Genomic DNA, 8,305 nt, shown 5'->3' on the forward strand with positions numbered 1-8,305 from the left:
ATTCCCATTACACAGACAAGGAAACTGAGGTACATAGCGCTCAAGGAACTTGCTCAAGGTCACACAGTAGCAAGTCTCACAGGAGTATATAAGCCCAGGCAGGCTGGCTGCAGAGGCTGGCCTATTAACCACAGGCCATGCAGCTTCCAGGGGCTCCTGCAATGTAATGGTCCCTCTACCTGAGGCCAGACTTCACCAGAACAACTCATTTCTCTGAGTAAAAGAGCCCAGGAGTGGCTGTGTGCAGTGGCTCACGCCTGGAATCCCAGCACTTTGGGAGGCTGAGGTGGGCAGATCACTTGAGGCCAGGAGTTCGAGACCAGCCTGGCCAACATGGTGAAACCCTGTGTCTTCTAAAATATAAAAGTTAGCCAGGCGTGATGGTGTGTGCCTGTAATCCCAGCTATTCAGGTGGCTGGTGCACGAGAATCACTTGAACCTGGGTAGCAGAGGTTGCAGTGAGCCAAGACTGCACCACTGCACTCCACCCTGGGAGACAGTGAGACTCTATCTCAAAAAAAAAAAAACCCAGGAGCTTGCTTTTTCCTCTGAAGTCACTCTATAAACATGGCCAGTAAGATATAAAATTGGCCTTAGGATTTTTTTTTTTTTTTGGAGATAGAGTCTTGCTCAGTCACCCAGGCTGGACTGCAGTGGTGAGATCACAGCTCACGGGTTCAAGCCATCCTCCCACCTCAGCCTCTCAAGTAGCTGGGACCACAAATGTACACCACCATGCCTGGCTAATATTTTTATTTTTTTGTAGAGACAAGATTTCACTATGTTTCCCAGTCTGGTCTCAAACTCCTGGGCTCAAGCAATCCTCCTGCCTTGGCCTCCCAAAGTTCTGGGATTATAGCTGTGAGTGCCCACGTCCAGCCCCGCCTGAGGACATTTAAATAATAAACCTTCCAGACTGGCGTACTCAGCCTTCACTCCCTTGGGTAGAAATCCCGAGTCTGCTGTAAGCTGCTCACTGGAATGGCCTGAACTGAAAAAAGGGGTTTCTTTTCCAGATGTTATTTTCTGAACTGGCTGGGTAGGTATTTGTAGGAGGATGAGGGGTTATTTGATAAGGAGTCCACAGGGAGTTTTCTCAGGCTTCCAATGAAATACTTTCATTATGCAGATGTGGCCGGCTTGGTGCTTAATAAAGCTTTGCTTAATTTGGATGCCTGTGGAATTATATTTGGAGGGATTGCTATTCAAGGGAACCAGTGGAGGGGCGGTCGTTAGTTCCTCACAAGCTCGGATGTCTTTTTGTAACAGAGAATACAGCTTTCCAAAAAAAATCACAGGCAGCTCCTCATGAACTGGACTCTGAAGAGGGGAGGATGCTCAGGTGCCTCCTTGGATCCGGCCTCCCTTCTGAGTTGCTATCACCCCTGGAGCCACCCACGGTGGTCGTTCCTGTTTCAGATCCTTAGAGGTCTTCCCACTGCTCTCCGGTAGAGACCAAGCTCTTTGCTGGTCCCACCAAGCTCGTCACAACATCACCCTACTGGCCCTGCCAGCTTTCCTCCCAGCTGCCCTGCTCCCCAGTCCCACCTACAGCGTCTCACCTTCCGCCAAAATACCCTGTGCAGGTTCCTTCCTGCCAGAAATGCCATTCTCCCTTCTCTTCATCTGGTAAACTCCAGCTCATCCTTCAAGGCCCTGGCCTTCAAGTTTCTTGGGGAGACTTTTCCATGGTCCGCAGGTAGAGGCAATCAACACCCGTAGTGCCATGAGAGATCTAGTACAGCCTTATCACGCACAAATTATTTGGTTATGGTCTCGCTAAACAGAGAAGCCAGGGATCAATTTATGGGTCTTCAATTTTCTTTCTTTTTTTTTGAGACAGAGTCTTGATCCGTCACCCAGGCTGGAGTGCAGTGGCATGATCTCAGCTCACTGCAGCCTTTGCCTCTTGGGTTCAAGCAATCCTCCTGCCTCAGCCTCCCGAGTAGCTGGGATTACAGGCACACACCACCATGCCTGCGTAATTTTTGTATTTTAGTAGAGATAGAGTTTCACCAAGTTGGCCAGGCTGACCTCAAACTCCTGACCTCAGGTGATCCACCCGCCTTGGCCTCCCAAAGTGCTAGGATTACAGGTGTGAGTCACTGCGCCCCGCCCATTTTTCTTTCTTTGCCCCATCTGTGGCCTTTCCATCCAGCACAATCCATGGTGAGCAGTAGCCATATGGGGCAGGCCACACTTCCCAAGCTGTGTCCCACCTGTTATTTCATCTTAGTAAGACTGTCCTGACCACAGCCCTGGGGTAAGATGTCCATGTTTTGGACCATGTGAACCTTGCCTCCCCTATGCCTGGTCTTAGAGCGGATCCTTGGAAGCCAACCCATAGGCTGGCATGTGACCCGTGATGACCTGAGAAAAAAGATGAACCATCAGGCTCTGCTTTTAGGCATGTGAACTAAGAAACATGGGAAGAACTGGTAGGAGAAGAGAGAAGGGGTGTGGCTGAGTCACATGAAGAGGAAGGAACAGGAGGAGTGAAGACTGGGGGATGGCTGCCACTGAAGTGCCTTGAGCTGCCCTGGCTCCGGGGATGCCCTCCAGCTCTTGTCTCTGGGAAGCCTGGCTGGGCTGTAGCTACCATTCTTGATTTCTGAGATCAGTTCCCTTTTGTGGTAGCCAGCCTCCAAGATGACTCCATGACCATCGCCTTCTGGTATTGTATCCTCCCACACTGAATAAGGTAGACCAATAAGATATTCCAGACGAGATGGTTGTGACTTCCAAGACAAATCATAAAAGACACTGCAGATTCTGCTGTGGTCTCTTGAATCACTGCCTCTGAGGAAGGCCAGTCACCATGTTGTGAAGACACTCAAGCAGCCTTGTGGAGAGGCCACACCTGGGAGGAGCTGAGGCCTTCACCGACAATCCGCACCAACTCACTATGCGTGTGCGTGAACCACCGTGGAAATGGATCCTCCTGCCCCAGTCAACCTAAAACCACTCACTGCTCCCGAATTCCTGACCCACAGAAACTCTGTGAGATGATAAGTGTTTGCTGTTGTTTCCTGCAGCTAAGTTTTGGAGTAAAGCATTTGGCAGCAATAGATAACTAATATACTTTTTTGTTTCTTTACAACAAAAAGTCTTTGTATTCGCTTGTGTATAAGCACTTGCTAGTTGCTTACTGCTGACATGTGTGGTTGGTGGCCCAACTACATACTGGGGCAGTTTATGCCCTGGAATTAGCAGCTGCTCCACTAGAAGCATAGAAGAACAAATCCCTCTCTCCCTCTCTCTCTCTCTATATATAATATACATATATAATATATAATATATTTATATTTCTATATATAATATATAGATTTCTTCTATATATTATATATGTATATTATATAAACCAATAACACATTACCTATGTTTGCTGTGTTACCATTTTTTATTTTTATTTTATTTTTTTGAGATGGGGTCTCATTCTGTCACCCAGGCTGGAGTGCAGTGGTGTGATCTCGGCTCACTGCAACCTCCGCCTCCCGGGTCCAAGCGATTCTCCTGCCTCAGCTTCCCGAGTAGCTGGGATTACAGGCGTGTGCTACCACGCACAGCTGGTTTTTAAATATTTTTAGTAGAGATGGGTTTTCACCATGTTGGCAAGTCTCGTCTTAAACCCCTGACCTCAAGTGATCCACCTGTCTTGGCCTCCCAAAGTGCTGGGATTATAGGTGTGAGCCACTGTGCCTGGCCCTATGTTACCATTTTTTTTCCTTTTTTTTAGATGAAGTCTCACTCTGTCACCCAGGCTGGAGTGCAGTGGCACGATCTTGGCTCACTGCAACCTCTACCTCCCAGGTTCAAGCAATTCTCTGCCTCAGCCTCCCAAGTAGCTGGGATTACAGTCACCTGCCACCACACCCAGCTAATTTTTATATTTTTAGTAGAGACAGGGTTTCACCATCTTGGCCAGGCTGGTCTTGAACTCATGACCTTGTGATCTACCTGCCTCGGCCTCCCAAAGTGCTGATATTACAAGCGTGAACCACGGCACCTGGCCCTATGTTACTATTTTTGAAGAGGTTTTCATACACATCTCATTTGACCCTCTTAGCAACTGACATAGATATATTATTCTAGATCTCAGATATACTTACAGCTACAGATTAACTTTATCTTGAGAACTTTTGCATTAATGCCCAGATAAAGCACATTTTGCAGTTTTTTTCACTTAAATATAGGATCAATATGTTCATTTATTCGACAAATATTTACTGAGTTCCTACCGTGTATAAGAAGTGTGAAGACATAGAAAGAAAGCAAACATTAATCTTGCTTTCAGGGAATTTATAATCTAGTAGTAGGATCATTAAAACATGTACATAAATATCACCTCTGTTGTGAGGCTATAGAAAAAAAAAAACAAAATATACAGAAATAACTAAAACTATGCAGAAACTTCTAAAGCCCTAACACCTGGGACTGGGCAGTGGCCTTGTCCTGGGTGTTGTAGTAAAAGCTTTGTTGTTTTTTTTTTTTTTGGAGATGGATTTTCACTCTTGTCACCCAGGCTGGAGTCCAGTGGTGCAGTCTCGGCTCACTGCAACCTCCATCTCCTGGGTTCAAGTGATTCTCCTGCCTCAGCCTCCTGAGTAGCTGGGATTACAGGCGTCCGCCACCACGCCTGGCTAATTTTTTATATCTTTTTAGTAGAGATGGGTTTTCACTATGTTGGCCAGGCTAGTCTTGAACTCCTGACCTCATGATCCACCCACCTCGGCCTCCCAAAGTGCTGGGATTACAGGCATGAGCCACCGGGTCCAGCCCATAATCCCCATTTTACAGACAAAGAAATGGAGGCTGGGAGATATTCATTAAGCCATTCCCATGCTTTTAACTGTATTACTCTATTATCTGCAAAAAAGATAGTAAAGAAAGGCAGACCAAGATTGGTGTCCATGTATTTTCTGTTTTTTAGTATTGTATTTTATTAAATATAAAAATATTTATATGCCACAAAAATTATTTTAGTGATGACTACCAGAAAAGTACAAAATCACTTAATAACCAGTTTTCTACAGCTTGATTTGCCAAGAAACTTATAAGCAAATGGAAGGTATCTAATAAGTACTTACTGCAGTTGCTTACTGGAGTGAACAGTTTTGAGAACAAGAAGAAAACCTGTAACTCTGAAAATTGTTTTTTTTTTTTTTTTTGAGACGGAGTCTCTCTTGCTCAGGCTGGAATGCAGTGGCACGATCTTGGCTCACTGCAACCTCCACCTCCCAGGTTTAAGCAATTCTCCTGCCTCAGCCTCCTGAGTAGCCAGGACTACTGGCATGCACTGCCACGCCCGGCCAATTTTTGTATTTTTAGTAGAGATGAGGTTTCACTATGTTGGCCAGGCTGGTCTTGAACTCCTGACCTCAGGCAATCCACCTGCCTCAGCCTCCCAAAGTGCTGGAATTACAGGCATGAGCCACTGCACCAGGCCTGAAAATTATTTTATATCCCATTCATAGATCTCTTCAAAAGGTCTACTTTAAAAATAAATCACATAAAGAATTGTTCAGACTTGTTTGGTGATGCCTCAACTTCAGAACATTTGCAAAGAAATCACATGTAAAAGCAATCATCTCAATACAATTAAATGCTAGTTTTAAAAAAAGTTTCCTTTAAAACAGTGGTTCCCAAAATTTAGCATGCGTCAGAATCTCCTGGGGAAAGCGTGTTAAAATATAGAATGCTGGCCTCCTCCCCAGAGTTTGCTACAAGTTTGCAGGTGGTTCTGATGCTGGTGTGGGCACACCACTTTGAGAAGCACTGCTTTAAGATCTAATCTCTAGAATTCAAACTAATAAGCAATGAGCATATACCTTTGCTTTTCTAATAGTAAATAAATAAAAGAACATTTCAGGTAGCTGCATAAGTCTTTAGACTCTTGAAATGTTCTACTGAAATAGAACATATAATTTATTAATCTTGGCTCACAGTCATTCCCATGAGTTCAAAAGACAGAACTACAGGACAGTCCTGAATAGTCTATGACCACATGAAAACATTTATTTACATGCCCTCTACAAAATGTATTTACAAAACACATAGCAACTACTAGGGTACACGGACCTTGTTTCTATCTTCCCCATGCTTCTTCTCTATAGGAAATCCAACATGAAATTATAAAGAGTACTGAACTCAAGCCTGGGCGTGGTGGCTCACGCCTGTAATCCCAGCACTTTGAGAGGCTGAGGCGGGTGAATCACCTGAGGTCAGGAGTTCAAGACCAGCCTGGCCAACATGGTGAAACCTCGTCTCTACTAAAATATAAAAATTAGCCAGGCGTGGTGGCGGGCACCTGTAATCCCAGCTACTCGGGAGGCTGAGGCAGGAGAATCGCTTGAACCTGGGAGGCGGAGGTTGCAGTGAACCGAGATGGTGCCACTGTGCTCTAGCCTCAGCGACAGAGTGAGAATCCGTCTCAAAAAAAAAAAAAAAAAAAGTACCATACTCAGAATAAGAACTTCATCTGTCATCAATGTACACATAAATATCAGTGAATCATCAGACTCAAGACTCAGATTAAAGAACTTCTTCATCAGGGCAGCAGTAATATTCCACAAAATATACTGGTCCATCTTCATTTCTAATCATATACTGTAATGAAAGGAAGCCTCAGTTATCTGTCGGAATAGATACCTGACAAGACAGGACTAATGCCTTTGTAGAGGGTTTCAGTAAGGAAATCTTGCATCTGTTGACTTGGGTCTGATTATAATGCTTCCATCAAATCAGAATCTTTGGGGCGGTCAAGGTGGGAACTTCCTACATTTCCAAAAGTAGATAACCTGAAATAAGGCTTGTCAGGAGACATGGTAATTTGTAGGACCTCACTGGTCATATCCAGTTCAGACGAAGCTTCACAGAGCCCCTCTGACTGCAGAATTTTATCAATAACATTGGTGCTGTAGAAATTAAAGTCCAGGTCCCTTCAGGTTCCTGTGTATTGATTTGGCAGACTGCCACCACTCCTTCTTCCAGAAACAGCATCAAAGGGTAACCATGACCTTGGTAACACATCCGAAGTGGAGTTCAAGTCCCTGGCATAGGACTTAATCCAAAAATAGATAAACAGTCTAAAAGGACAATTAAATTAATTCAAAAAGTAACAGACTTTTCCTGAACTTTAAGCTCTTGAAATATTCCAGCCTGAATAAAAGCATTTGCTCGCACACACTTTGCATTTTCCATTGTTACTTTGATTCTATTTTTAGTTGCGAAACACATGGCACATTTTCGGAAATGAATCGCTTTTAAGATAGTGGAGAGATGGGCCGGGCACGGTGGCTCACGCTTGTAATCCCAGCACTTTGGGAGGCCGAGGCGGGCGGATCACGAGGTCAGGAGATCGAGACCACGGTGAAACTCCGTCTCCACTAAAAATACAAAAAATTAGCCGGGCGTGGTGGCGGGCGCCTATAATCCCAGCTACTTGGAGAGGCTGAGGCAGGAGAATGGCGTGAACCCGGGAGGCGGAGCGTGCAGTGAGCCGAGATTGCGCCACTGCACTCCAGCCTGGGCGACAGAGCGAGACTCCGTCTCAAAAAAAAAAAAAAGGTAGTGCAGAGATTCCTAACGTTGTCAAAGCTGGCCACAAGGCTGTATTGATCATTCTCGTCTTGGATCTGTTGGGTCAGGAGGGGCATCGCCCACTGCACATTCGGCCCCGAGGGATGCTCCTGGGGCCTGTTCCTGCAGACCGCGAAACACCTTTGCAGCGAGGTCTGGCTGCTGGAGAGCCTCTCTCAGCAAATTCCCTGAGGAGGAGCAAGGCAGCTCCAGCAAACCGCAGAGGAAGTGAAGCAGCCCCTGCCACTCTTCAGATCAGCCTTCCACTTCCTTTCCAAGCATTTTCTTGTAAGATAATGAAGAGTTAGTTCATCCAAAGATGATGATCAAATTAGTGGAGGGCCTCTTGAAAACAATCTGTTCTGTACTGAAGTCAACTGGGTTCTAGCCACAGGTTGCTTTTACTACCCCTCCCCTTAGACAGTTGGTGGTTTTTGCCAGAGAAGCCCCACTGTTCTCGGTTGGTGCAGCCATTTTTGCACGACTCACCAGGCAGTTTATAGCACAATTTAGAAACACCAGGGATAGCAGGATTACGAATCATGCTGTCTGCTGATGTAAACTCTATTTGGATACAATAATGTTTTTAAATAACCTCAAATACAATTACCACCCTGAGGATGGGGGCTGGTTGAATGACTGCAGAAATATCATTCAGATAGTTCATTAACTAATTACAGAGCACCACAAACAGAGCCTACTGCCAGGGAGGGGCCGTGGGGATGAA

The 8,305-nt window shown here is 45.4% G+C and overlaps 1 pseudogene; it reads right to left on the bottom strand.

Annotated features, from left to right (window-relative positions):
- Positions 1–6,519: 6,519 nt before the first annotated feature.
- LOC116478406 (cell cycle checkpoint protein RAD1-like) lies at positions 6,520–7,655 on the bottom strand (annotated as a pseudogene).
- Positions 7,656–8,305: the final 650 nt, after the last annotated feature.

This window comes from Hylobates moloch, unplaced genomic scaffold (assembly GCF_009828535.3).
Source record: "Hylobates moloch isolate HMO894 unplaced genomic scaffold, HMol_V3 SCAFFOLD_3, whole genome shotgun sequence".
Lineage (NCBI taxonomy): Eukaryota > Metazoa > Chordata > Mammalia > Primates > Hylobatidae > Hylobates > Hylobates moloch.